This window comes from Schistocerca cancellata, chromosome 3 (assembly GCF_023864275.1).
Source record: "Schistocerca cancellata isolate TAMUIC-IGC-003103 chromosome 3, iqSchCanc2.1, whole genome shotgun sequence".
In the NCBI taxonomy this organism is placed as follows: domain Eukaryota; kingdom Metazoa; phylum Arthropoda; class Insecta; order Orthoptera; family Acrididae; genus Schistocerca; species Schistocerca cancellata.
Window position 1 is genome coordinate 48447686 of NC_064628.1, and position 13351 is coordinate 48461036.

At 40.2% G+C, this 13351-nt stretch overlaps 1 protein-coding gene across 3 annotated transcripts in view; it reads left to right on the forward strand.

Annotated features, from left to right (window-relative positions):
• The window catches only part of LOC126176927 (centrin-2-like), a 160843-nt gene that overhangs the window by 132421 nt on the left and 15071 nt on the right, over positions 1-13351 (forward strand). The window contains exon 5 of one of the 3 annotated variants that reach the window (XM_049924118.1): positions 1406-1460. The exons of the other annotated variants lie outside the window; for them this stretch is intronic. The gene's annotated coding sequence lies outside the window, so the exon portion shown is untranslated. Of the gene's footprint in view, positions 1-1405; positions 1461-13351 lie in introns of those variants that run through there. 3 annotated transcript variants of the gene reach the window in all.

Consider the following 13351-nt stretch of genomic DNA (forward strand, 5'->3'; position numbering starts at 1 on the left):
GAACACTACTGTGCAGCACACAAGCAGATGACTATTTATCACTGAGCGAGGCGGCGCACTGGTTAGGACACTGGACTTGCTTTCAGGAGGGTGACCGTTCAAACTCATATTCTGCTTGATGTATAAACAGAGTCTCTTTAAGGTTAAACATCGCTGTATGTCAGGCAACTAGCAGGAATCTCCAGTGCCTGAATCTAGATAATTTTTACAACAAAACGCTACTGAGAGCTTATGCATATTAATTAGACTTCATCAGAGTAATAAAACAATTCAGGTTTAAAAGAGGAGATAGGCAAGGAGATTCCTTTTAACTAAAATTGTTGATAGCATCCAGAGTAACTGGAAACAAGAAGAAATACATGTTACTGGGAAATACCTGAATTATGAACCACATTTTGCTGATGATATCGAGTTGTTCATCTCTGCTGCAGATAAGTTTCAGCAACGGGCAAAAGACTGCACTGGAGCAAATTTTAAAGCAGACCTTAAACACAGCCTTGATAACACTAAAATGATTTATAATCAACACAATGAAAGAGAATAGTACAAATTAACAATGAAGTTATTTAACCACTTGCTGAATTCATGTATTTGGAGCTGCTGAAGACAACAAAGGGATGAACAACAAAAGGAATAGACTGAGAAATAAAACTGGCCTGTAATGTTGACAATTTGAATTACCAGTCTGAACTGTAAAACATGGATTTCTAAAGAAAAATCTCAGCTATTTTAATGCCTTTGATGCAGAATATGGAATCTGAATATGGGATCTTGAGGTTCATAAATTCTCGAAATCCTGGTGAGTGGGGGGAGTTTGCTTTGTTGTCAGCTGAAAGCTCTTTCATAGTAATTCTCCACTGAGATAAAATGACGTTTGTTGAGGGTTAATGTATGGTGGAACAATTATGTATTAAGTATATGGCAAATAATCTTCAACCCTTGCGTGTATAGATCCTGAAGACACCACATAGACAAAATTTATTAGATTGTCTAGCCTTTCAACATCCTTCAATGAGTGGAAAAGTAAGAAATCATAACAAATCCTATTACAGAACATACTATCTGTGACATATATTAAAGTGATTTGCATAGTATAAATATGGATGTAAACTCTGGAGACTATTACAACCTATCCTTTCATTGTGTAATAGTAATTTAATTACGCCGTATGTTCATCATTGTTTACAGGTATATAGGAGGGGACCACCCGCCCCCCTCCCCCCCAAAAAAAAAAAAAAAAAAAAAAAAAAAAAATCAAAAACAAAGCTGATACTTCAGACACTGTTACTCATTAAGCTAAACTGTTACATTATGATCTTTAATTTTCTTTAAAATATGTTTGTGGAAGTATATTTTTTCGTTATTCTCAACACTAATCAGGTAAACTGCTGTATTTTTCTTTTAGGTTACTTGTCGTTCAATGATTTCCTGTTGTTTGTTACAATTAAGATGTCTGAGACTGATCCAAAAGATGAAATTTTACGAGCTTTCCATCTGTTTAATGATGATGAAACTGGAAAAGTTTCTTTAAATAATCTGAAAAGGGTTGCTAATGAACTTAAGGAAGATGTTACAGAACAAGAACTTCAGGTAAAATAATTATAATACAAAACCAAAAGCGAATTAAAAGTATATACATTTTAATTTTTTATTCAACGATTTATCTGATTATGTTTGTTGTAAACATACGTCATTCTTATGGAACACAGATAAATATTGTTCTGTGATAAAAAAAAAAAAAAACTGTGCCCATATAGAGATTAGATAAGCAGTAGGAAGCAAATAGTAGCCATTCCATACATCTGAGGAAGGATCAGCTTTTACCTAAGTAGTATTTTTCATGATAGCTTTACCATGTAAAATTTAGCTTGAAAAAGCACAAATAGCAGTTCATTATGATGCAATTTCTAACAGCTGCTTCAGATTGTTAATGAATATCTTGGCTTTTCTACGAGAGTGGTTTGAAACGTTCTCAGAACAGAATATAAAAAAAGTACTTACATCACTGAAACTTTTTTATTTTTCAATATAGTCTCCTTGTAGATTAATGCACTTGGTCCAACAATATTCCAGTGCCTTGAGCCCATCTCAAAAATGAATTTCCTCAAGACCTGCAAAGTAGTTGTCAATTCTAGCTATCAATTCTTTGTTTGAAGTGAATCTTCGTCCACCAAGAAAAATTTTCAGTTTTGGGAAAAGATGGAAGTCTTACAGAGCCCATATAAGGTGAATAAGGCCAGTGTGGCAACAATTTATACCTTAGTTCATCTAATTTTGCCATAGCGACAGCACATGTGTGTGGGTGCGCATTGTCTTGATGGAAGATGACTTTCTTCCTTGCTAAACCTGGCCTTTTTTGCATATCTTGTGTTTCAATTTGTCCAGGAGGTTAGCATAGTATTCTCCAGTAATTGTTTGCCCAGTGGGGTGATAATCTACAAAAGAATCCCCTTCACATCCCAGAACACTGATGCCATGACCTTTCCCAATGAAGGAATTGTCTTTGATTCATTTGGTGGTGGAGAATCAGCTTGTTTCCACTGTTTTTACTGTTGTTTTGTATCTGACGTACAGTAGTGTACCCACATTTCATTTCTGGTCACAAACCGGCTCAAAAAATCTTGTTTGTTTCTCCTAAAATGGGCCAAATATTGTTCCGGTATGTCCATTCTCGTGCACTTTTGATCCAGTGTCAAGAGTCGTGCCACCCATCTCGCAGATAATTTTTTAATTTCTAATTCTTCAGTTAAAATGTGATATACCCTTTAAGATGACATCTGGCAAGTGTGAGCAATTTCATGCACTTTCAATCAGCGACCCTCCATGATCATTTTGTGAACTTCTGCAATGATTTCTGGAGTAGTGAGCCTTGGCGGATCATCATCTAAGCTCTCCCAACCAAAATTAAATTCATTTGTTCACTTTGGCACAGTTGAATATGAAGGAGCAGAGTCCCCCGGTGTATTCTGGTAACCAGCAGGTATGTCCTTTACTTCCACATCTTTCTTTACGAAGTACTTAATCACTGCTTGAATCTCGATTTTTTCCATCTTTGCAAATCACTACGTGGGAACAAAAACAGAGCCATATCACTGCCATAGCTCTATTCCTAGAGCACTGATGTGGCTTGTGTTTACAGGCAACAGTCCAATGAATATTACATGAACAACTCGTTGCGGTAGTGTGTAACGCCAGAAATGCATATCCTCCTATTTCCATCTATTGTACTATAAATTTGTTTTCCTTATTTTTGTTACCTGAATATATGACATTTCTGTGTCTTTACATATTGTAATTGTTTTACTATTTGTATATATGTATTTATGCATTTATGTCGATGTACAATTGATTTGTTTCATAAATATTATTTGTATTTTTACGCTGGGTCTTGCCTAGGGAAAACTGCTATCGAACGATTACATCGATAGGTCGTGTGAAGAATCAAAGTGTGTAGGATCTTTGGTAGTGTTAACTCTGCCGCGTGGAGCACGGGCTGAGCGGAGGGCTGGAGTAGCGAGTGGAGCAGGGGTGTTGTGTGACGCTCCCGCGAGTTGCCGTGCTTTCGGGGTTTGGCAGCATGTAATTGCGCTCGACTCGCGATGATAGTTTCTGACATGGTGTCGCGGACGGGAAGCATTAGCTGGCGCACATCAAGAGCCCGTTTCGTCTGGTGACCGTGTCGAGAAGAAGGCGCGCCAACATCCAGCTTCTGCAACAGCAACGGCCGACAATGAGTGACTGTCGCCACCTCCTCGATCGACGGCTTCAAACCTTCAATCAACCAACAAGGAAGACTGGACGCACGTAAAGTGCGAGTTTTGTTACCGTATTTTAGCTTACCTGTGACTGCAGCTCAGCTTGGTACATACTAAATTTTACTATTGTTAATTGTTCAGAATCATTTAATTCAAGTTCAAAGCTAAATCTCTTATTTCTAAATTGCGTAGATTCAAGTAGCTTTTGAAATGATTGTTGAGGTAGTCCAAGACTAACCGTGTTTTACTGAATTGCGATATGCTTCAGAAAGAAAGCTCACTATTAACTTCAGTCACTAAATTAACTTTCGATTTTCCTGTTTTATTAATTCTTTTGCTAAATTAAGTCAGAGTGTAGCGAAATTCATTACTTCTGACAAACTTTCAGTTTTCACACTACACGTGTCAACCTTCAGTTGCCACACTTCTAGTGCTAATTATATGTGTAATAACCTTTCTTTTTCAGTTACTATAGTAATTGTCCTTAGGACTGGCGACCGTACTTTCCCCCAAATCTCAAATATCTAATTACCGCTAGTTGATTGTTAACGTAACGGCCGCACATTTACTTTCTTTATTAACTTTACCCCTTTTCCAAAATTAATTTCCACCAGTTTCATTTGCATTTTTCCTTTCATTTAGATGTAACCCTTTCCTCCCTCTTTACCGACAGGTTAACTTCGGTGACAATTGCTTTTCCAAAATTCCCATTAGGTACACGCGGTTTCATTTTTCACTGTCATTAAGGTCGATAAGTGAGGGGGAGGTTACACGTGGCGACCTGGTGACAGGACAATCTTCGAATTTAAGGTTGTTCTGGACACGAATTTTGCATTGTGCAAATCTCGTAACAAAGTACTGGTTACGAAATGTTCGATACGTCAGCCAGAATATTAGTGTGAGGAATCCTAATTAGATTTGAGATTTGGCATTTATATTGAAAATTATTAAAATGAGTGAAGGCAACAATTACCAAAATTTGGTAGGCTTAGATAAGGAACAATCGGTCGAACAGTGGGAAACGCGCACCGTGGTACCCATTGTTCAGGGGCAGGCGGCTAGCATGAAAGACGTGACCGCCGAAACGCAACAAAGAGCAGAAATGGAATTCCACACTTTAGAAAATGTTTCGGAATCGGAAGTGAAAATCAAATGTGAATCCCTTGATGACGAATACGGGGGGACAATTAAAGAGGAAGCCGCTACGGAAGTAAAACCGGTAGTTTCCGGGAATTTAACTGATTTATTGAATGTTTTGATTAACGAAATCAAGAGTCAATCGGCCAAGCAAGAAGCTCAGTCTGAAAAAATTGAACGAAAGCTAGACAGTCACAACATAGCTATTAATGTTGTTGACAACAATGTTGGAGTTGTTAACACAAAAGTTGATAAAATCAAAGAAGATATTGTTGTGATTAATACCGAAATCGGTAATCTTAAACAGGAAATGATAGGCGTTCAGGCGGAAATTGCGAGCATAAATACACGTTTTTATTCCGAAATTAGCAGAATCGAGAAAAGTGTAGGAGAATCAGTTGCTCCGATCATCGAGAATAAGGTGACGGAACAAATTCAATTAGTGAAAAAAGAGGATCAAAAGAAGGTGGAAACTTTAAAGGCTTTAGTATCCGAAGTAGATACCAAAGTGACGAAGCAGGCTAATACCTGCGAAGAGAAAAAAAGGGAAGTAGAAACGCTTGTGACAACCACTTGCCAAGTAATTACTAGAGTGTCGGAATTAGAAAAGAAACTTGACGAAAAACAGAGCTATGTGCCAATCTATGCACATAGTTCGGAATTGTTGACGAAAGAGGAGCGGTTCGACCCCTTGAAAAAAGGTGGTATACACGCGACGGATTTCATTAAGAATTGTGAAAGAGGTTTACCCAGATCATGGACTAATGAGAGAAAAATTAAAGCGATTATTGATGTGTTGGCTGGTGATGCCAAGCGTTGGGGCTTAAACCTCAACATTACGAACCTGACTTTTGACGAATTTAAAAAATTTTTTCTGGCTGAATACTGGTCAGAGGAAAAACAGCAAAGTGTCTGGCGCGAATTTGTCGTATCGAGGCCTTTCGATGCGAATTCTCGCGGTTTGATGAAGGAGTTTTGTGAGGGCTGGATCCGCAAGTTGGAATATTTGCGTGATCGCCGCACGGAATCTGAAATAGTCTGGGAACTCTACAAAAAGCTTCCAGATGATACAAAACGCTACGTAGGAAGCAATTACAGGACAATAAATGATTTCCTGGAAAGAGTGGAGGACGAGGACAATTGGCGCAATAATCGCGACAGTGGTAGAGGCCGTGGTAACAACAACGGGAACCACAACAATGATAACCATGGGAATAATGCATACCGCAACTATGGCAGCAATAACAATAGTGGTTCGGGCCGTAATGACAATTGGTACAATGCAAATAATAACAGGAATGACGGAAACCAGTATCACACTAGCGTGATACGGGCTTCGCCGAATAGTAATAACGCCAGAGGGTGTGATCAGCCACCTCAGCAGCATCCGGGGAGCGTATCTGCTGGGACGAGACAGGGAAACCATTAGCCGCGCCGGTGAGGGGCCGACCGGGCGTGGAGAAATTTTGGCGGCCCAATAACAGCAGAAAACCGAGGTGTCGTCGTTATCAAAATTCCGTATGGAATAATCAACGGCTGGAGAGTGTGCCAGTGTTAGGAGAAAGGAGTGCGGCCACGAGTCGTAAATCAGCTGTAGACGCGGCAGTAGAAAATACATTCACTGTCAGTGACAACAGTTTAAGTAGTGTTCCGGAAATCGATAATAAAGTGGCAGCTGTAATACCCGCAGCGGAACTGGAGATTAAGTTTAAGAATGATTCGCAAGTGTTGAGAGAAGATCAGATATCGGATAAAACGTCCGTCATCGAGCGAGGGGATGCAGAGAGGGATGAGGTCTGGTTAAGGCAGTTCGGTCGATTATACGACGAACTAAGAGATTATAGGGGCCTGTACGGGAGAAGTGTTTATGGGGAGCGCGGGCAGGATTTTCCGCGTCTCGTCCCGCAGGAAGATAGTGTTTGTGAAATGACAGAAAGTTCTGGCCCTAACCGGCAGACTTTACCAGAAATAGTTGATGTTAATGGGGAGCACGAGCAAGATTCGTCGTGTTTCGTCCCACAGGAGTTGGACGTTGAAGTAGTAACGGAAAGTTCTGGCCCTAACCGGCAGACTTTACCGAAAGTTATAGTGGTAGAAGTAGCCAACCCATCCGATGCAAACCTCCAGTTTAAACATTGCGAGAGTATTAAGGAGAAAGATTACAAAAATTTTAGTGATAGCCGGACACGATTGGTAGAAAAGCACGTAGATTACAGCGTGTATGAGGTTAGAGCTGACGTTATACGGTCAGACGGTAGCAGTGTGGGTTGCGCAGATCCAGAGGAAGTAATTGCAGATACTACTGGGCACATTCCTCCAGGTAGATTGGCAGATGAGATCAATCTGACCAAAGAGGAATCAACAAAGGTGACAATTAATGAATTGATAGCAAAGCAACACTCACTAGTTGACGAGTTACAGGGAAAGGTTTCGTTATTGGAGGCAAAGCTACAGACTAAGCCTCAGGACAAACGTGTTGAAATTAAAACTGTATGTGAACAGAGGCTAAAAAAGCCGCCAGATAAGCAGGATTTAGGGTCAAAGCCGGGTGGTTTTTTCTGGAATGACCTGGATGTAGACGAGGATTTACTGTGGGAAAATAAAGAAACAGTCGAGGACAGGTGTAGACAGATAGTAGTGTCTGTTAATATGCACGACCTACAACTAAACGTGTTGATTGACACTGGTGCAGAATTGACTGCTGTATCTGGAAAAATATTTCAGTTACTGAAAGACAGACCTGGCATCGTAGTTATGCCAGTAAGAGGAGTGAAAATTATCGGTGCTACTGGGAAGGCCAGTAAACCGGTCACAAAACAGATTTTTGTCCATTTCGAGATATGTGGGGCACGATTTGAACAAGAGTTTGTCGTCGTGCCAGACTTAACTACGGAAGTAATTATCGGGTTAGATTGGCTATTAAAGTACCGTGCAGTGATTAACTGCGAAAGCAAAACTTTGACATGTATGTCACTAGATAAAACAATGGTAGTTGGTTTTGACGAGGCAGGAGACGGTGTGCACAGGCAATATCAGCCTATACACATTGTTAACTGGTCGGATGACATTGACGCAGGAATGAATTTGAACTGCCGTAACGTGAGGAATTTTGGCATTGACAAAAGTGTAGAAAGTGAATTGGAAGAGATAATCAAATTCCCTCCACGGATTGACATTAGTATTGGTGTGAAAAAAGATCGTTTGGGAGAAGTAATGAAGCTAAAAGTCGATGCTGGCATACGTCGTCATGACGCTAAAGCGCGTTTTGCTAAGTTTGCTATCGGAGACTTAGTACTTGTAAAAGCTCATGAGAAATCGAGCGAGATAGACCATGAAATCTCTAAATTTAAGTTTGTTTATAATGGACCATATAAAGTCATTGGTATACCTCACACAAATGCTTATTGCTCAGAGTATCCAAGCTCTGGAAAGCTATTAGGTATACGGAACATTGTAGACTTGAAATTGTACCAACCTATGATTGATTAATACCACAGAAGGGTAATTTGTACAGTATGTAAATATAGAGTGTAAGATTTAAGGATGTGCCATGTTGCGATGCTTTTGCCTGACCAAGAGGACATTAAAGAAGTTGTAATTAATAAGTAATTAATTTTGACTAAATGATTTAAGAGTAACTGATTAGTAATCATCTGGAAAATCCAAGCTGCTAGTTTAAGTTTTCAGCTGAGTCATAGTAGATTAAGGCATGTAAATATGCTTTTGTAACTAGCTGTCAGATTTCATGAATGTGTGTTTTACTAGTCATTGCCGATGTACTTAGACGCTGTTTTGAGTTTCAGGCTAGTACATGCGTGTGATGATGGACAGTGTAGAGTTATCCACTGTGATAGTATTAAGGGACTCCTTGAGATTATTCGGGAGTGAGTTATTCCTAAAGAAATCAGTGAAACGGACGTTCTGGAAATGCCATTACACAGGCGAGTGAGATCAAGCGTGCCGCACAGGCGGGCGCAACAATACTAGCGAGGCGGAGCCGCTGTCGGCTCTTGTGCCGCTGTCGGCTCTTGTGCCGCTGTCGGCATTCTTGTACTTGCGAGTACGGAAGGTGGAGTTGTTTTTTTTCTTCCCGGACAGCTGATGTGAAAGTATTCTGCTGTTAATATTTATGCTTTTGTCGATCTGTTGTACATTAATTTCTTGGTTAGTGTTAAATAGATTCTCATGACGAGAATATTAATTATGAAAAGGTTATACAAAATGTGTAGTCTATGTAATTATTTATTTGCGTATTTTGATCTACCTGTTTTTGTGACCATGCACTCTAATTAATTGTGCAAATAGTATTCCATTTCTTATAGTGTTACGAATTTTAATGATTTTGGAATAGCTAAACCATTTTCTATGTTTTCTACGAATTTTGATATGTTGTCAGCTTGTATTATTTTGTGCAAGATGATAGAGTGGAATAAGATTAGGAGTGTCTCCACTCAATTATTATGGTCTAAAAATTCATTTATGCTTAATTAGACGAATGCTAAATTTTGTTGATGTTTTGAGCATATGCATTTCCGCTGTTTCTTTTTTGGGACATTTTCTGAGTCTGTTTAGGTTACACGAACACCCTCAGACAATGTGGGGCACGTGTAACGCCAGAAATGCATATCCTCCTATTTCCATCTATTGTACTATAAATTTGTTTTCCTTATTTTTGTTACCTGAATATATGACATTTCTGTGTCTTTACATATTGTAATTGTTTTACTATTTGTATATATGTATTTATGCATTTATGTCGATGTATAATTGGTTTGTTTCGTAAATATTATTTGTATTTTTACGCTGTGTCTTGCCTAGGGAAAACTGCTATCGAACGATTACATCGATAGGTCGTGTGAAGAATCAAAGCGTGTAGGATCTTTGGTAGTGTTAACTCTGCCGCGTGGAGCGCGGGCTGAGCGGAGAGAGTCGGGCTGGAGTAGCGAGTGGAGCAGGGGTGTTGTGTGACGCTCCCACGAGTTGCCGCGCTTTCGGGGTTTGGCAGCATGTAATTGTGCTCGACTCGCGATGATAGTTTCTGACATGGTGTCGCGGACGGGAAGCATTAGCTGGCGCACATCAAGAGCCCGTTTCGTCTGATGACCGTGTCGAGAAGAAGGCGCGCCAACATCCAGCTTCTGCAACAGCGACGGCCGACAATGAGTGACTGTCGCCACCTCCTCGATCGACGGCTTCAAACCTTCAATCAACCGACAAGGAAGACTGGACGCACGTAAAGTTTTAGAACTGTATGGCAGACCTCAGTTTTTAAAACTGTTCAAATCACAAAATTACAGCAACGTAGCATGAACCTTTGTTGCTCATTGTCCCAATTGCATTACCAAGCAGGGTCCCTTCCTTTTCCGGAATGAACCCGAGTGTCGTTGAAATTCAAACGCCAGCATTAAAATAATTTAATTTCAAAGTTCAGTTAAAGTTTTCATAGCTGGCTACAATATTTAGATTACACAAGCACGAATTAAGAGTGCGAGTTTTGTTACCGTATTTTAGCTTACCTGTGACTGCAGCTCAGCTTGGTACGTACTAAATTTTACTATTGTTAATTGTTCAGAATCATTTAATTCAAGTTCAAAGCTAAATCTCTTATTTCTAAATTGCGTAGATTCAAGTAGCTTTTGAAATGATTGTTGAGGTAGTCCAAGACTAACCGTGTTTTACTGAATTGCGATGTGCTTCAGAAAGAAAGCTCACTATTAACTTCAGTCACTAAATTAACTTTCGATTTTCCTGTTTTATTAATTCTTTTGCTAAATTAAGTCAGAGTGTAGCGAAATTCATTACTTCTGACAAACTTTCAGTTTTCACACTACACGTGTCAACCTTCAGTTGCCACACTTCTAGTGCTAATTATATGTGTAATAACCTTTCTTTTTCAGTTACTATAGTAATTGTCCTTAGGACTGGCGACCGTAATTTCCCCCAAATCTCAAATATCTAATTACCGCTAGTTGATTGTTAACGTAACGGCCGCACATTTACTTTCTTTATTAACTTTACCCCTTTTCCAAAATTAATCTCCACCAGTTTCATTTGCATTTTTCCTTTCATTTAGATGTAACCCTTTCCTCCCTCTTTACCGACAGGTTAACTTCGGTGACGATTGCTTTTCCAAAATTCCCATTAGGTACACATGGTCTCATTTTTCACTGTCATTAAGGTCGATAATTGAGGGGGAGGTTACAAGTGCTGACCTCTCGTGGTCATTCTCAAAGCTTTTCAAACCATCCTCATAGGTTCCTGGAAGTTCTTATTTGTTGGATCATCAAAAAATGATGAATGAAGAATGGTGACTTGACAATGAATAATCAAACTTCATAACATTAAGCTGATAAGATTTTTTTTTTGTTTTGTTTTTTTGTATAGAGTTAATGTTAAAGGGGTGGGAAGCGAAATGTGAGAAAACATCATACACAAAACTGATTTTTATTTTGTCACGTTTGATTACATTACATGCAAGTGTGTGCTTGTAAAATGGAACACGTCAACTTAACCTAATATCTTAAAACATATTGCCTACATATTACAATATAAAACATCAAATTGGCAATAATGGTAGAATGTTGCATCCATTTTTCCCTCAATTAATATTTAGGTGTCAAAGATATTTACATACAACATACTACAATATTTTCTAGTGTTTACAGCACATACATACAAATAATAATAGCATTCATCATTCTTTACACATATACTCTTGTACACTACAAAACTGTTTTTCCCTTAAGTAATGTTTTAGAAGTTTCTGGAATGTCTTTTCACTCATACTATCCTGCAGTCCCTTAAGAAGCTGCTTTACCAGATGTACACCATAATATCAAGGACCTTTTTGGCAACTCTCTGTAGGTGTGCCTTATTTCTCAGCTGGCCTTTATTTCTTATTTCACATGAATGGACATTGCATTTTTTCTAGTAATGCATTGCCTTTGATCAATGAAATTATTGTTCTGTATATGTACATGGATGGAAATGATAGTATTTTTAGATTATAGAAGGCAGTTCTGCACGAATCCATTCATTTTTTATTCAAGATGGTCCTAATAGTCTTTTCTTGCACCACTTTTTTTTTAGTGTGGCTGCTGGAGTTTTCAGTTTTCCCAAACAGTAATTCTACATTGTAAGTATGGTTCAGATAGAGCATAGTACACTGTACACAGAAGTTTTTTGTTAGCTTAATGTGCAAGCTGTTTCATAATAAATATTATGGTACTTCATTCACAACACACAATGTGTATATGTTGTTTCCATTGGAGGTTATTGTCAACTGTACTTTCCAAACAGTTTGTAGAGGTAACTTCTTCCAGTCTTGTTTCATGTATGAATGAATGCCACAAATATTGTCTTTTTTTAGATTTATGATTAAGTCATTCTGTATGAGCCACTGTACAGTGGTACTGCTCACATAAAGGTGCTTCTTTCCTGTGTTTGCACATTCTCTTCTATATTCACTAATGTCATTTCATCAGCATACAGTATTTTTTGATCCTTCCCACTGACTTCAATATTGTTTACAAATACACTCCTGGAAATGGAAAAAAGAACACATTGACACCGGTGTGTCAGACCCACCACACTTGCTCCGGACACTGCGAGAGGGCTGTACAAGCAATGATCACACGCACGGCACAGCGGACACCCCAGGAACCGCGGTGTTGGCCGTCGAATGGCGCTAGCTGCGCAGCATTTGTGCACCGCCGCCGTCAGTGTCAGCCAGTTTGCCGTGGCATACGGAGCTCCATCGCAGTCTTTAACACTGGTAGCATGCCGCGACAGCGTGGACGTGAACCGTATGTGCAGTTGACGGACTTTGAGCGAGGGCGTATAGTGGGCATGCGGGAGGCCGGGTGGACGTACCGCCGAATTGCTCAACACGTGGGGCATGAGGTCTCCACAGTACATCGATGTTGTCGCCAGTGGTCGGCGGAAGGTTCACGTGCCCGTCGATCTGGGACCGGACTGCAGCGACGCACGGATGCACGCCAAGACCGTAGGATCCTACGCAGTGCCGTAGGGGACCGCACCGCCACTTCCCAGCAAATTAGGGACACTGTTGCTCCTGGGGTATCGGCGAGGACCATTCGCAACCGTCTCCATGAAGCTGGGCTACGGTCCCGCACACCGTTAGGCCGTCTTCCGCTCACGCCCCAACATCGTGCAGCCCGCCTCCAGTGGTGTCGCGACAGGCGTGAATGGAGGGACGAATGGAGACGTGTCGTCTTCAGCGATGAGAGTCGCTTCTGCCTTGGTGCCAATGATGGTCGTATGCGTGTTTGGCGCCGTGCAGGTGAGCGCCACAATCAGCACTGCATACGACCGAGGCACACAGGGCCAACACCCGGCATCATGGTGTGTGGTGTGGGGAGCGATCTCCTACACTGGCCGTACACCACTGGTGATTGTCGAGGGGACACTGAATAGTGCACGGTACATCCAAACCGTCA